General features: G+C 36.1%; 2 protein-coding genes across 4 annotated transcripts in view; one reads left to right on the forward strand and one right to left on the reverse strand.

Moving 5' to 3' along the window:
- The window catches only part of frmpd1b (FERM and PDZ domain containing 1b), an 83,713-nt gene extending 68,734 nt beyond the window's left edge, over positions 1-14,979 (reverse strand). For both annotated transcript variants that reach the window (XM_087281020.1, XM_087281019.1), the window contains exon 1: positions 14,777-14,979. The gene's annotated coding sequence lies outside the window, so the exon portion shown is untranslated. The remainder of the gene's footprint in view (positions 1-14,776) is intronic.
- The window catches only part of LOC147833832 (uncharacterized), an 863,518-nt gene that overhangs the window by 783,823 nt on the left and 62,297 nt on the right, over positions 1-17,398 (forward strand). The window lies entirely within an intron of this gene.

The following is a 17,398-nucleotide window of genomic DNA, read 5'->3' on the forward strand; positions in this document are numbered from 1 at the left end:
TTTGTTAAATTTACAATGCTTTGACTTATTGTTTGATCTCATTTACAAGCACAGTAGCATATTTAAAGCTGCTGTATAGGCTATTTCTGTCCGTTCGCATCCCGTCCCTTTGCACCCCCTGGTGGCTTGTTCACAAACTGCGGTCTTACACTAAAAACAGAGCGGCACCTATTTCAAACGGCGGCCGTATATGCTCCGGCGGTAATAGCCACTTTGAACTCTCACCTACTGTAATTCATACCATTTAGTATGATTTGCTCATCGCCCAATGACGGTTGGGGTTAGGGGTGGGGTTAGGTGCCACGCCCCCTTTTTAAAATCATACATTTTCATACGACTGAACTCGTACAAATTCGTACAAATTAGCCACTAAACTGACAAAACGTAAAATACTTACGTTTCCTCGTGAGACCAGGCTGTTAAATATATAACCAACCCTAACAAATGTAATTCACCAAAAAGTTTGAAACACTTACCTAACGTTACCGTCCCACGGACACATGGATTGAAAGACTATCACAAAGTGAGAATAAACTGCTCCTGATTACAGTCAACATGCAAATCAGCCAGAATAGTATCAGTATTGTACGTTTATTGTTTAGTTTTTTGAAAATTGGATGGAAGAAAAAGGTCTATACCACGGTCTTGAGATAGAAACATAGCTACTGAAACCAGAAGTGCTAAGATGCTAGCTTGTTTCTAGGTGTTGTTGATAAAAAAGCTATCTCTGCATAGTGCTGTTGACTGCATTTACTACATTACAAACTGCTTGGAAACCCCTTAGCAACCACCCAGGACTCCACAATGACTGCATTGTTCTGTCTCTGAGCACGTTCTCTGTCCATCTGGACACTCTTTCATTGCATTTGCCCTTTATTTGCACCCATCTTCCCTTAAGCTGACACAGTGCTGTCCTTTCCCTCCCTTCCCCCAAACATCTCGCTCTTTCAGCTGGATTGAGGGATTGTGTGGATTCAGGAGGATGATTCTGTGGGCTTCTGCAGCACATGATGGTTCAAATCCAATTTGAACTGTGAATAAGTCAAGTAGCAGTCGAAGCCAAAACTAGTCAAGAAGCTTAATGGCATCCAGCTCCACCTCTGATTGGGTAAGGGGTAGGGTGTGGTTGATTTGGACTCGACCCATTATGTCCAGCAATAAAGTGATGGGTAGTTTTCCCTTCCAAAGCAAAGCCTATGTGTAAGGGTTGGGCAATGTCGACCAATTTGGTATCATACAATTTCTAATGTTAAACATCAAAATGGATGATGGCATTGTTGTCGTAGGCGGCGGTGAATTAATTATTTATGAATAATTAATTATTTCATAACAAATTAATTATTTGTAGCCTACCGTTTTAACTACCTGACCGGCATGGTCTTTGTTTTACCCATAACCAAATCATAAACAAACAGAGGTGTAAAAAGTACCTGAAAACCATACTTGAGTAAAAGTACAGATACCTTACTGTAAAAATTACTATATTACAATTTACAAGTCACCAATTCCAATAAGACTTGAGTAAAAGTATTAAAGCATCCAACTTTAAAAGAACTTACTCATACTGAATGTAGGTTTAAAGAACAGCAAGAAAGGTTTTATTTCCTAATATAGAAATTACATTGAACACCTTAATGTTTTATTATGGCAAAACAAAAGATTAAAAAAATAGAACAAAAAGTCTCAAACTCAAATGTTCAAAAAAGGCACAAACAATTTTTCAAAAAAAAAAAAAGTAGTAAAACGTAGTAAATAAAACTCAGAGCTGACTTTCATGTGATTCACCTCTCAGTCTTCTAGGGGGACAATACTTATTTATAATATTTGGAGGAGTTTTTTAATTGATTAGGATGTTTTCTCTGTATTAAAATTGAACAAAGAGGAGCAGTGTTATTTTTCAACTTAGTAAACTACATATAAATTCAATGAAAAATACATCACAAATAGTCATGTCATGTCGCAGTGGTTTTTGCCATATCAGTAACTGTATTAAATTCACAAAATTCACATTAAATTAAAATTAAATAGAATCTTACTTCAATGTGTTTTCTCAAATTTTGCGATAAATTCTTAAAAGCACTTATTTTCGTGGAAAACAAAGTAGACACTGCATCCTGTAAAAGCCATTCTGTATATCGGCAAATGAAAACTTTTCTTTCAGATAAGGCCATGGATGGTCATTGGTGCTGGAACTGCTTGATGTTCTGATTTGCTGCAGCCATGTCGCTAATTAAACACCTGGTATTACGCAAGCTGCTAATTCACGTTCACGTGATTTAGCTCATAAATAGCATACAGTACCTTCAGCACCCAGCAGATGGCGATATCACCTCGTCTGCCCAACAAATTAGCCGTGGTAGATAAAGATGCCGAATTGTCGCGCATCCGAATGTAACGAGTAACAATAAGCGTCCGTTCAAATGTAGTGGAGTATAGAGTACATATATTCAATCAAAAATGTAATGAAGTACAGAGTAAAAGTTGCTTATGTTTTTAATACTCAGTACAAGTACTAAGTAGCCAAAAAAATACAAAGTAAAGTAAAGTAACGAAGTCCATTTACTTAAGTACTTTACACCACTGTAAACAAATAAAGATAAGTTACACGCAAATTACCACCTGTCAATCACTTTTTCCGCAGGACTCTGGCATGAATAAGCAGAGTGATTCGTGTCGTTATAACGGCATCGACAAACTTGGTTGGTAAAAAAAGGTGCACAACTAACAGGAACCAACCAACAGTATCTGAGGTTTTCGCCAAAATTACTGAAATTTTCAGAATGCTCTGTGAAACGCCAGTGTGTACGTGGATCGTTTTCATTCTAAAATGCCATTTTAAAATTAAGCTGTAGCGTAAACGAGGCTTAAGTGTGAATTTTTTGCAAGCAGACTGCTGCTGCGACAAGGCAGTGCGAAGGATCGCGATGTCGGCTCAGCATCGTGATGGCTATCGGCAATGGACGATGGTATCGTCTATCGACCCAACCCTACTATGTGTGGTATTAGTCTTGTTTCTGTGATCAATATTATACTATCTAATGAAAGGAATACTTTAGCTAAAAATTATAATTGTGTCATCACCGAATCAATGCCATGGATCAAGGTTGATTGTTTTTGTGTAAATGTATTTTGATTTAGCAAATCTTGATCAATGCTGACATTGAAATGTGGTTTCATAGTCTTAAGTCAACATCTTATACTCAAGTCTTGCTATTGCTTTGGGGTAATTTTCACATTCATTTAGTATTAAAAATTGTTTCAAGAATGGCTGCACGGTGGCACAGTGAGTAGCATGATCGCCTCACAGCAAGAAGGCCGCTGGTACGAGCCTCGGCTGGGTCGGTTGGCATGTCTGTGTAGAGTTAGCATTTTCTCCCTGTGTTGTCGTGGGTTTCCTCTGGGTGCTCCAGTTTCCCCCCACAGTCCAAAGACATGTGGTATAGGTGAACTGGGTAGGTTAAATTGGCTGTTGTGTATGTGTGTGAATGAGTGTGTATGGATGTTTTCTAGTGATGGGTTGCACCTGGAAGGGCATCCGCTGTGTAAAAACATATGCTGGATAAGTTGGGGGTTTATTCCGCTGTGGCGACCCCTGATAAATAAGGGACTAAGCTGAAGAGAAATGAATGAAATATGTTGACAGCATGTTTATTAACTCTCTGCAAACATATTATGGTGTTTTTATGCTTTGGAAGAGTCAAAGAACTCCACAAGGCACTTCAGAATCTCTTAAGAAGGGGCACTAGTGATGGGTCGTTCATGAACGGTTCGTTCTTTTTGAACGAATCTTCAATATGACTCAGGAACTACGAGTCCTTTCAGGAAGTGATTCGTTCATCCGCGAGTGCGCACATTTGTGCAGGTGGTATCGTTAATTTCAAGTCTTCATCACATTGGCAGAAGCCAATCACACGCGTTTAGAGCCGGAAAAAGAATTGATCCGCTCACCTCTCGAGTCCTCTATCGGGTCTGAGTCACTCGTTGATCACGAGCCAATCATATGCGTTTAGAGCCGGAAAAAGAATTGAACCGTTCATCTCTTGAGTCCTCTATCGGGTCTGAGTCACTCGTTCATCACGAGCCAATCATACGCGTTTAGAGCCGGAAAAAGAATTGAACCGTTCATCTCTCGAGTCCTCGGGTTTGAGTCATTCTGTCACGTGATGAATGAACGATCATGGCTCCTATCGGCTTAGACTGTGCATTGATTAAGATTATATGTGACTGTCAGTGTAACATGAATGAACTCCTGACATTTGAAGACATGAAGAGGTGAGCTGAGCAAAGAGACAACAATGCCTTCATAGACAAAAGAGCAGGTCAACATTGAATTATTATTTTCTCCTTCTTATAGTACTCTATTTATGACTTATTTGTCGTGTGATCAACCTTTTGGGCTAGTTGTAGATGTGTTTGGAAGCAATTCGTAACATTTTAATAATATTTTGCCAAATTGAACCAAATGACTCGAAAAAAGATTCGTTCATCTTGATGAACGAGACTCAAAGATCCGAGTCAGTAAAGTGATCAGAACTTCCCATCACTAAGGGGCACAGGTGATTGTATAGCCATTCCTTTTTATAACACGGTATTATTATTTAGGTGCAGTTTAGAGGTGAATTCTTAAGCAGTAACACAAAACAGTGTCAGACGGATGTTTTCATTCAATTCTTGACCGCTTTCCTGCATGAGCAGTTCTACACAGCAAGAGACTCAAAGAAAGAAGCCATTAAACCGAATGCCCTCCAGGTCTAAATGCCACCGAATTTCAGAGATTCCACTGAGATTTCTAACATTTCACAAAGCACGTCAAATGTAATCCGTGTCCAGTACTGTCTGGCTGTCCTCTGCTGCATTGCATTCCTGAATATCACTATAAGAGACGGCTAAAACATGGGGTTCAGTCCCTGCTGGTGCTGCACCACTTGAGGACTACGGAAATGCAGCAGACGTGTTTGCGGTTCACAGCTTCAGTCAGTATCTAGGTCAGATTTGTTTCAACCTATAGCCATTAACTAAGAGCCAAATAAACGCTTTAGTGCCAGTATAATGGTGTTTCCTCTGCTTTGTCCGTGCCAGTCAGCAGTTTGTTGTGGTGGTATGTGTGTGTGTGTTGAAAACGATTCCACGTTTCCTCTTTAGCACTAATTAAATCGCCCTTCTCTTCCTCGTTCTGCCTGTCAGAGCTGTCCATTAGCATAATAAAAGAAAGAACCTTTTGTGCAAACCTCTCAATTCAATTCCATCCCAGGGCTTTTCGGTTTTCAGCTTGCTGTTAAATCTGGCCACCATTTGGAGATTAATATTTCGGCATTTGCACTTATTAATGACTCGCATCTGGCAATTAGAGAATTGAGGGACTTCCGAGGGTCAGCGTCTTGGGACATGACAAGCTTGGACAAATTTCATTGATTATTTTGACAAATGTGTTGAACTCATGATTGACTGATGTGCACACGGTTTACTTTTAGCACAAAACAAATGCATTGTACAGTGATTTCTTGTTCTGTTTGACAGAGTTAAGTTTCTATCAAGAATGTGATGTACTATAGGCAGATATAAAGTAAAAAGGGAGTAGCTAGTTTTACCCCTTACGCTCTATTCACACGGGGCTTCAGCGTCAACGCTTGACTGAAGGCGTGTCTGAAATTGGGGCTAAAGCGATCGTCATAGCAGCGTCAGCCAATGAAATTCAGTCAGCAATAGGCCACTGTCTAGAAGGAGTATTTGCATACAGTGATCTGATTGGCTGACGCTTCCGTCGGTGCTTGAAAAGTTGAGCTAGTCCCAACTTCTGCAGCGAGCAACGCCTCTGAAGCGGCGCCGACGGATCCACAATGCAGTTCGGCAATGCCTGACGTCACCCATTCAAAATGAATGGGAAGCGTTGACGCTGACGCCCCATGTGCTGAGACTTTCAGTATGTTGATGTACTGCCAACCGAAACTGAATATTAAATAGGGGGTGGGGCTTTCTAGTGCATCATTCTCTCATAGCAAATTAACTATAGGAGGTTGCAAATATTGTGGCTGAAGTGTCAAACTGACATCGAGAAGGAGCCAATCCAAACGCAGAAGCAAATGATCAGACTTTGAAGATTACCATTTTTATTCCAGTGGAATTAATTTGCACAAATGAACTGTTCACCTAGAGCAGGGGTGTCAAACTCAATTCCTCAATTCACAGTTTAGTTCCAACCCTGCTCCAACACACTTACCTGTAGGTTTCAAACAAGCCTGAAGGACTTAGTTTAATTAGTTAGATCAGGTGCGTTTAATTAGGGTTGGAACTAAACTGTGCAGAGCTGCGGCCCTTTTGGAACTGAGTTTGACACCTGTGACCTAGAGAATAACAATATGTGCTAACAAAATAAACTTAATTTACATTCCACACAGACTTTCAATCTGATCTTTGAAATCAAAATGACAACAAAAGCCACTGACATCCATTATACAATCGCAGAAATAAAGGTACGCTAGCTGTCACTGGGGTGGTACTTTTTGAAAAGGTACACATTTGTACTTGAAGGGTATTGGTACCTCAAAAGTATATATTAGTGCCTTAAAATTTTAAGAGGAACACTTTTGTACTTTTTTAGATAATAATATGTACCCTCGAGGTATTAATATAGACCTTTTAGGTACAAATTTGTATCTTCCCAAAAGGTACCACCCCAGTGACTGCTAGCGTACCTTTTATTTCTGAGAGTGTAGGAACCAACAATACTATGGAAGTCAGTAACTGTTGCTTTCAGGTGTTGTCGATTTGTCCTACCTTATCAGATTGTCCTACCTCCCATTCAGAAAGTAGGTAGCACATTTTGATAATCCAATATACCATTCATCAGATTTGGCTACCAATGTAAATTTTAATGTGAAGTAGTGTGATATGAAGCTGGAATATCGCCCTAACCTACAGTACCTAATCCCTAACCCCAACCTCAGAACCATTCAAATACAGTGTTGGTAGCTTGGGTGGGATAAAATGTCAGGACACCAGCAATCTTCAATGTGTCTTACTTTGTGTTTAACAGAAGAAACAAACTCAAACAGAATTGAAAGAGGTGGAGGATGAGTAAATTTGACCAAAAATGAACAGAATTTTCATTTTTGGGTGAACTATCCCTTTAAGTCTAGCCTAGGGAATGTTTATTCTGCATTTATGTACTAAAAAGTATGGTTTTGGTTGTAGGTTTCAACATTGACGAATTGATCCCTGTTCACGTGGTTCGTAAAAAAAAAAAAAAAAAAAGAACTTGCACAGCCTCTGTTACACTCACCCCCCTAAATCTCACTCCCATCCCGGACGAGCCCCCACATGTAACCTGCTGGTCCTACTGCACCCAGCCCGCTCTGAGCTGGAATCAAACCGACGATTTCAAACCGACTACTAATCACCCTCCTCCAACTGAGCTGAGGCTCGAACCAGCAATCCAGCAACCATCTTGCTGTGAGGCGACAGCACTACCTACTGCGCCACTGCTCGCCCGGGTCCTTTATTTTAAAAATGAAATTGTTCATTTATTATTTTTAGTTGTGAATTCATTTTAAGAAAATAAATAATTTCAAAGGTTTTACAAGATTTTTTGCATGTTATTATTATTTTTTTGCATTAAGATAAACTGCAGAAAAGAGAAATTAAGAATTAACCACTTAAACTCTGCTGCTATTTGGGGATTTCCGCCTGGATTTTGCCAACCCAAATTTAAAAGCTTCCCAAATCCACATGCAGAGGTGTAAATGCAAAAATTTGGTATCATTTTAAAGAAAACCCTTTGACTTTTCATAAAACACTATTGAAAGTATTTACAATAACTGTATGTGTTGTCTGTGTTATAATAAACACCTAAAAAAGAGGCGCTTTTTGTATTTTTTTTATAAACTCAAATTTGAAAAGTGTACCTATTAGCTTCTGTGTGGTCTAGCGTGCTGTAATTAATTTTGGTGGTTCCTGCACATGTCTGTAATCATAGAAAAAAAGAAAAATGTCTCTACCATAATCTATGCAAAAGTCATTGTATTCCAACTGATGAGAGGTGCTATACAAGCCACAGGGACCGATCATTGTTTACATATTTCACTATTCTTTTGTTTGATCAAACATAATTCACTGTGTTTGGACCACGTCAGACATATAAAAGGATTACTTATGCACATCACCTCAAAAACAGAGGAGAATGGCACTGAAGCGCACAGCATAAGGTAAGAGATGACAGCTGTCTGTGCTATCTGGGGCTGCTTCTTGATCATGAATGTATTGTTTACATTTCTGTGCCATGGAAACACCACAATTCATTCAACAACTGTTTGGCATATGAATATAATTCAGTAAAAAGAATGCTAGAACTGTATGAGCACCTGCAAGAGCTTTCATTTGAGCTATAACTTGTACATGTGTCTTATAAAAAAATATGAAAATTAACCAATGTAAAATACCTTGCTCGGGTATCCAAAATATTGTGTATTTAAGTGTAAATAACTTTTATACAGTAGAATAAAACCAAAGTGATGCATCTGTGCATAAAATATAGATTCTACACTTTCAAACGAAACTTACTCACTTACTGGGGTCTGGTGCAACGCTAGCCCTTTAAATCTAAAAGCGAAAGTCGATGACGTCACAGACCCGGTACCGGGTCCGCAGAGTTTAAGTGGAATTGCTTAAGGCCCCCAAATCATTAAATCCACCCCTGGTGACAACTTAATTGTTTGATGTTCAATCGACTTAAATTTGTACAAATTAATAAATTAACTTAGTCCCAACAAAAATCGATTGAGTTAACATCAGAATTTTAAGAGGATTGAACATAAAGCAATTAACTTTTCTCAAACAAATCCCAAGAACTGTATTGTTCCAGCTCATTTTGAATAAGTAGTTTGAACAAACAGCAAACATATTTTGGAGTGTACACAGGAGAAGGCCAAACATCATAGAGGAGGTGAATCATGTAGAAAATACTAGCGCATATTTGAGTGTGTGATGAAAAGAGAGTGAATTTGGGTCACAGGAGCGTCCTGTATTTCCTGATGTGTAAGTACAGCAGGCTCTGCTCGGCTCGGGAACAACATCATATGTTCTCCATTCATCACTGAGTCATCAGCCTGAAGCCACATAAAATGCTGAGAATACACGTATATGCCGACGCATACGGAAGACAAACCCCAGTCCAAACACACGTCTCCTACACGCTATTCTTGACTTGTGAGAAAATTTCCCACACAACAGTCAGGTTGAGGAAGAAGGAAAAAATATTCCAGTTTGAACCTTTCGAAACAAAGCTGCTATATGAGCTCTTGAGGAAAAACTGGTATTTTCTTTTACTAGGATTTAAAGATTTAGGGATGAATCTGACATTGAGATATTTAGTTTTTCTGGGATAAATGGTTGCAATCAAAATTATAAAAAAAAAACTTTGAATTTTTTGTTCTTTTTTAAATATTTTCCAAACGATGTTTAACAGAGCAAGGAAGTTTTCACAGTATGTCTGATAATATTTTTTCTTCTGGAGAAAGTCTGATTTGATTTATTTCAGCTAGAATAAAAGCAGTTTTAAATTTTTTACAAACCATTTTAATTTTTCGTAAATTATTAGCCCCTTTAAGCTGTGTTTTGTTTCGATAGTCTACAGAACAAACCATCGTTATACAATAACTTGCCTAATTACCCTAACCTGCATAATTAACCTAGTTAAGCCTTTAAATGTGACTTTAAGCAATATTATTTACTGTCATCATGGCAAAGATAAAATAAATCAGTTATTAGAGATGAGTTATTAAAACTATTATGATTAGAAATGTGCTGAAGAAAATCTTCCCTCCGTTAAACAGAAATGGGGGAAAAAAATAAACAGGGGGGCTAATAATTCTGACTGCAACTATATATTGCGATATACTATCTAAATAATTTCACCCAATGATTAAATAGCACTATTTGGAAATCATTTATGGTCACATTTTATTTTAAGGTTTAATTCTTTATATTAGCAAACAATTATGATTTTAGCTCCCTATTGGTAGTTATTGGGGTATTTTAGGTATTGGGTACACTTTTAGAAAAAATGGTATGTTGTACCAAAGCAGATACAAACCCTTGTCACTGAGGCAGCACCTTTTTATGGGACAGAATTGTACCTTAAGACAAAGAAACAAATGTGTCCCATTGCTGTTTGTACTGTTTTGATTTGCACCATGGGAAACCAAAATGTGCCTCTGGTTTTTAAAACCTGCTGATACAATATTGTACCTTCATCAAAGGTACTAATCAGATCCATGAAGGTACCACTACAGTGACAAGACACTTTGTCTCCTAACAGTGTCAAATGTGTTTCTTCAAGAGCTGTTTAAAGGCATTCTGCTTCATCCAAAACGCTTCAATTTATTTTCAGTAAATATAAAACATCAAATACATTTTTAAACAACGTTTCTTTTAAAAGTTACTTTTTTTTGCATAAATTCAGCTTTTCTATTAACAATAAAGAATAAAAAATACTTTAACAGAAATCAAAAGATCATGTTTTTGCTAAACATTTCACAACACCTTTCACAGACATTTTACAGAAACACTTTCGCCCATCTACAGTATACATTTTTTTCCTCAATTTTCAAACAACACCTTTGCAATGACTTAAAAGTGAATTTAATTCACTTAACTTCAAAATAGAAATATAATTATGCAAAAGTGATATGCACAATGTGTAGTGCGTGTAGTGGAAAGCAAACGCCAAGGGTATGGATTTTTCCCATTTTCTTGCTGGATAAGTCGGTGGTTCATTCTGCTGTGGCGACACCGGATTGATAAAGAGACTAAGCGGAAAAGAAAATGAATGAATGCTTACCAAATGTTTATTAAAACTGCTTTAAATGTTCAGTTTACAAGATAGTTTTGTTTTTCCTGTTGTTTTGTATTATGGCACTTAATAACTAACGTTCACAATTTTCTTTAAACATACGCTTTTAAATGATGATAATGTTTTAATATGGAAATTATTTATTAAATCACTTTGCCTTTCCAGCCATATTTATTTTCATAGATATTGCAATAAAAAAAGGAGTTGTCCAAAACGTATGTACCTTTTTTATGAGAACAATTGTTTACCGTCATTTCAATTGTACCATAAAAGGTAAAGAACAGCATCATAAGAGGTCTGTAAGGTACAACTTTTACAAAGGTATAAAACTGTTGCTTAAGGAACATTATTTGTACTACCGTGTACTTTTTTTCTGAGAGTGTAGGATTATGGATATTTAATAAAATCATGCAGAGTGTGTAGTTTATGAGTATTAATATGCAGTAACCAATATCTCAATAACATGCATGCTAATAAGTAGGGTCAGACGAAATCTGCGGACGTTTTTTGCTATTTCTGCTGAGAATTTTGGTAAATGTCTGTGGAATTCTGCAGAATTATTTTGGGAATATCATAACTAAATCTTAATATATGAAATAAAAAATAATATCTTTTTAACTTTTATTTAATGTTTAAAATGCAAATTCAATTAGATTCACTTTATCTGGTAAAAAAAGCAAGTTTGTTATTTAATATGTCTAGTAAAACACAGAAAATATTACTGTACCAACTGCATTGTACAAAAATCTGATGAACATTTTCACATTAGTCAATAATATTACTGACATTAGTTAAAAAAACTGAATAAATATAGATGTACACACATTTACTCAAGTAAATAAACAGAATTAATGATGGGCTAAAAATCTGCAGATTTCGGATGGGCCTACTAATAAGCAACAAGTTAAAGTAAGAATTGGTCTCTAAAGTGTTATCAATGAAGATGATTCTCTAGGGAAGTGAATCATGCATTAAACTGTAAACAAATTACAAGCATATGATAAATGCAATGAAGCAAAAATGAAAGTTAAATAAACAGTCGATGCTTTGTGGTTTTGTAAAAGTAAATGTAGAAATTACACTGCAAATTCTTTACTGTATATACTGTAAATCAATAAAAGTATTCTTTATTAAACTTTCATTCATTCATTTTCTTTTCTGCTTAGTCACTTTATTAATCAGGGGTCGCCACAGCAGAATGAACCAGCATTTGTTTTACACAGCGGATGCCCTTCCAGCAAAAACCCATCACTGGGAAACACCCATACACACTCAATCAGACACATACACTATGGCCAATTTAGTTCGCCCAGTTCACCTATAGCGCATGTATTTGGACTGTGGGGGGAAACCGGAGCACCCAGAGGAAACCCACATGAACACAGGGAGAACATGCAAACTCCACACATCAATGCCAACTGACCCAGCCAAGGCTCGAATCAGCGAACTCCCTACTATAAGACTGTGCTCGCCACTTCACCACCGTGTTGCCCTATTAAACTTTCAATTAAAGTCAATTTTTTGTGCCTGAATACTTTAATCTCTCTCAGTCCTTAAAAACATGTAAATTATACAAAATTCACTCCATTGTGGTTAAACTCTGCATCAACATTGAAGCAACAATCCCAACTCAACGCGGCATATCTATGCGATGTGACTATTGCAGATGAACACATTGTGACGTTGTTGGTGAAACAATATATTGTTCAGCCCTATTCAGGTTATATTGGATTAACTCAATACTTTAAGTTAAGTGGTTGCAAGCAATGTATATAGGCTGAATTTAAACAAACGAATGAAGTTGAACATTACTCAGTTTAATGTTTATGTTGAAATTAAGCCAATATAAATGGTTTGCAACCACTCACCTTACAAAAAAACTGAGTAAATACAATGAATCGTAGGCATTTCAGCCCTAAAAACAAGCATCAAAACATTATATTGTTAAATATATACAGTATACTATATATAAATATCCACATTTGAAATAATTATTAGCTGTTACATCCTAAAAGAGGTTTTGCGGTAAAAATATGTTTAATAAAGAACCATAGTGAAGTCCACCTTATTCAGTAGGTTGTTGTCTCAGAAAAATGAACAGCTAATGCATCATAATAAAATAAACACTTGTTTAACGGGATAGTTCACCTAAAAAATAACTATTTGGTCGCCCTCAGGTGGAATAAAAACCTTTCTGAGTTTCTTTCTTCCTTTAAAAAGAAAAGAAGATATTTTGAAGAAAGCTGAAAACCTGTAACCACTGACTTCCATAGTATTTGTCTTTTCTACTATGGAAGTGGTTACAGGATTTCAGCTTCATCTTCTTTTGTGTTTGAGAGAGGAACGGAACTCATAAAGGCTTGAAACAAGTAAAGGGTACATAAATTATGACAGAATTTTCATTTTTAGGTGAGCCTACCCTAATTTAGTTTCAAATATGGCAATTTCGCAGCATATTAAGTTATTATACATTGAATGTTTATTACATGTGTATTAACTATAATTGATAATCATGCACAGAACATTAACCAACTAAACAATCATGTTCCTTTTGCTCTGCACTTCCTCCTGACATATTGAGATCATCTGTCTAATGCGTTTATGTGCTGTGTGCATGCGCGCGCACATGGCCGCGTGTGCACGAAAAATACGATGTAGCCCCTATGTATGTAAATGTAAAATAAAAAATACATATATATATAATATATAAATGTAAACGTAGGTGGAAAGCAGCTTTGAAATCTGTTGCAGTGCACAAGATGAGCTCAAAAAAGAGAGGAGAGGGAGAGAAAGAGGGTGTATATGCCACACCTCACTCATTCAGAAACACAGCAGTTCCCCTCAGCTCTCCCACTGTACGACATAATCACATGCTCTGCGAGATTTACAACTGCAGACTAAAGCTTTAGTTTATTTACACAGCATATGTGCTGCCATATATAGTCCAAACGCAACGCAAAAGCCACAGTGCGTGCGAGTGCTGCGCCGCGTCTCCAAAATAACCAGCGCTTCAGCGAACAATAGTAAACACACGAGTGCTAGACGTGTCCGAGTCACTGGAGCGAATCGGTTCAGTTGAATTGTTTATTTCAGTAGCTTAAATGAATGATTCAGTAATCCGTATTAATAGTTTGATACATATTAGCCGTATCATATCTGCTTGCGTGTTTAATTTTTTGGTCAAAAAATACTATTATATTGTTATTACAATTCAATGGTTATTTTAAAATACAAATCTGAAAAATTAAGTTTAACTTACGCCATATCATCTAGAAGCCCTACATACAAAAACATACATTTTTCATACATATTTAATATTAAAAGATCAATTAACTAACTACACATCTCTACACATATCTCTGATAACTCGATTCGCTTCGACCAGTTCATCCTCTGAGGAACCGATTCGATCAAATGATTCATTTTCGAATCGGACATCGCTAACGCACTCAGTACACATAACCACGATCCCAGTCAGTGTTTAAAAATTATGATGAAACTATTACGACAATCAGACTAAAAAACAAAACATTTGCTTCGAAAATCTTCCAAAATCATCCATTTTTTCACCCAACGCGAAGCCCAAAATGACCTACATTCTCCCTTCAGACAGACTTTGAATTTCCTTGATCCAGTCAGTGTGAACAGATTTTTCCCCTAAATCCATTCGTGTCATCTGATTTCACATATAACGAGTCGTGTGTATTAATCTAGTAAACAAAAGAAAAACTGCTCAATCTTTTGTTGGTTCTCCAGTTTAATCTTAATCCGATTTGAATCTCGCTCTCCGTCCGAACAGCACTGCGCGCACAATGGAGAACGAATCTAAACTCTGTTAATAATCTCCCGAACAAGCTTCTTGTTGCGCACAAACACATGTCCGATGAATGGACGAGCCTGCAGAAGAACAACAGAAACAGCTGCACCCACCTCGTGGTTTGAAAGGACGCCGGTCCGGTCCGGGGGGTGTGGACCGGTGCTGTCCGGCGTTGGAGCTCCAGCACGGGCTGCGGAATGGAGGAGCTGTCGTTCCGGATGGTTCAGACGGGCTGGACAGGTGTGGGGGGTGATGTTTGGGCTGTGTGTCTGTGCTGGATGCTGTCAGGATAGGGACCAGCTTAATCCTCCATCTGAACGCAGACAGCCTCTCCTCGGCCACTCCACCCCTCCCTCATCCCTGCTCGGTCCGATTCGCAAAAGATTTGTTCTTTTAAAGGGCTCTGAGTTGATTCAATAGAACCGATTCGCAGCGGCCAAGAGGAGACTATTCGTAAATCACTGTTTACGCAGAACATTTGACTATTTGTGTATATGGAAAACATTATTTACATAATTGTTTGATAAAAGTCAATACAAAGAACATAATATTTAATGAAATATATGGATTTAAATTATTATTACTATAATTAAGTAAGTTATGATACCAATAAATGAGCAAAATAATAATAACAATATTATTATTATTATTATTATTAGTAGTAGTAGTAGTAGTAGTAGTAGTAGTAGAAGTAGTAGTAGTAGTAGTAGTAGTAGTAGAAGTAGTAGTAGTAGTAATTGTATAATTAAAGATTATAATTAATAAGTATTATTAATATTAATTACCAATAAATTAGCATAATAATACCAACATTATTATTATCATTTTTATTATCATTTATAATAATAATAATAATTATTATTATTAATTATTATTATTAATTATCAATAAATAATAATAATAATGTTATTATTGTTATTATTTTGCTAATTTATTGGTAATTATTTGTAATAATAATAATTAATAAAAATTATTATTTATAATAATAGTTAATACTACTACTATGACTAATAATAATAATAATAATAATAATAATAATAATAATAATGTTATTATTATTACAATTCTCATTTATTGGTAATTAATAATGATTATACTTTAATAATAATAATAATAATAATAATAATAATAATAATAATAATAATAATAATAATTACAGCACGTGTGCTATGATGAGTGAAAAGCTTAGTTGTGTATTATTATAAAGTATTATTATGGGTTATTCTGAACCATGTGTAAAATCGGTCACTTTTTAAATATAATTTGACACTTGATAATTTAATTTACCCCACTTACTGGATAAACCAAAATCTTATTTAATCTTTGGATGAATGCAGCACCTACCATTGCTGATATCCTCTTAAATAAAACTCATTCACTCACATTTATAAGAGCATACTTGCTTTAGAGAGAGAGAAAGTGATTCTACAGGTGGTTTTTCAAGCCCACTCGCCTGTGTGAGGCACGTTTTATATATACAGTGTTATTTTTTAAAGAATGAGTCTGCAAATGTTCAAAACTGGTGCAAGTGTCAGTTAAAGTGTGAAAGAGATGAAAGAGAGTGTTTTTCACAGGTGGTTTGTCAAGCCCACTCACGTGAGGCACACTCAGTTTGGGGTTGTCGTGTGATGACAAACATTTTTCAGTCATAAAACACTTGGTAACTTTAAATGTTTCATTCATTTTTATTTATTTTTATTAGAATTACTACTACAATGTCTACTGCCACTGCTACAACTACTTCAACAACTACAACTACTACAATTACTTCTACTACAATGACTGCTACTATTACTACAAAAACAACCTGAATAATAATAATGGTACAATAATGGACAGTACTATTAATAATGATATAATAAAGTAGTAATAGTGCTAAACTCATGTTGATGGTAATAATAATAAAAAACAACAACACCATTAATAACAATTTTGAGGAGGTGGTAGTTATAAGATCAGACTTAAAGTGTATTATAGTATATATTAAATAATAATAATATATTAAATTAATATATTAGTATATGAAGTATGTATTAAAGTGTATATTTCAGATTTTGCACTGAAATTGACAACTGAACAACAGTGTTATGACAGATGATATAAGTTGATATCCGATTTAAGGAGTTATGCATTCTAAAAAGGTTGCTAATCTAAATTAAATAATAATACAAGAAAAAAGTAATTATCAAACCTATATTACAGTTTTAAAAAGTATTTGTATAGCAGTATAACAATATTCATTCATTCATTCATTCATTTATTTTCTTTTCGGCTTCGTGCCTTTTATTAATCTGGGGTCACCACAGTGGAATGAACCACCAAGCAGTGCAACAATATACAAATATAAAATTATATTTTCAGGCATGTTTAGAACGAGATTCATTTAATAAAATATATTTAAAAAAATCTATTTAAGGATCAAAGTGTAGCTACAAAATACAAAATAACACATTTTAAAGCATAATACGTTCACCTTTGTTTATTTTTATTTTTAGGCGAACACTGCACAGTGAAGTCCCAAACGAATCGGATCAATTTGAAACGATCAGTACGAACGAACCGATTCTCTCAAATGAATCAGTTTCTCTCATCCCTCAATCCGACGCCTTCAGTTCCTCTCTCTCTCTCTCTCTCTCTCTCTCTCTCTCTCTCTCTCTCTCTCTCTCTCTCTTCGTCTGTCCCACTGGGGTCCTCCTGCAAGGTCAGTCATGGCGAAACACACGGAAATTAAACGC

This window comes from Danio rerio, chromosome 14 (assembly GCF_052040795.2).
Source record: "Danio rerio strain M-AB ecotype USA chromosome 14, GRCz13ab, whole genome shotgun sequence".
Lineage (NCBI taxonomy): Eukaryota > Metazoa > Chordata > Actinopteri > Cypriniformes > Danionidae > Danio > Danio rerio.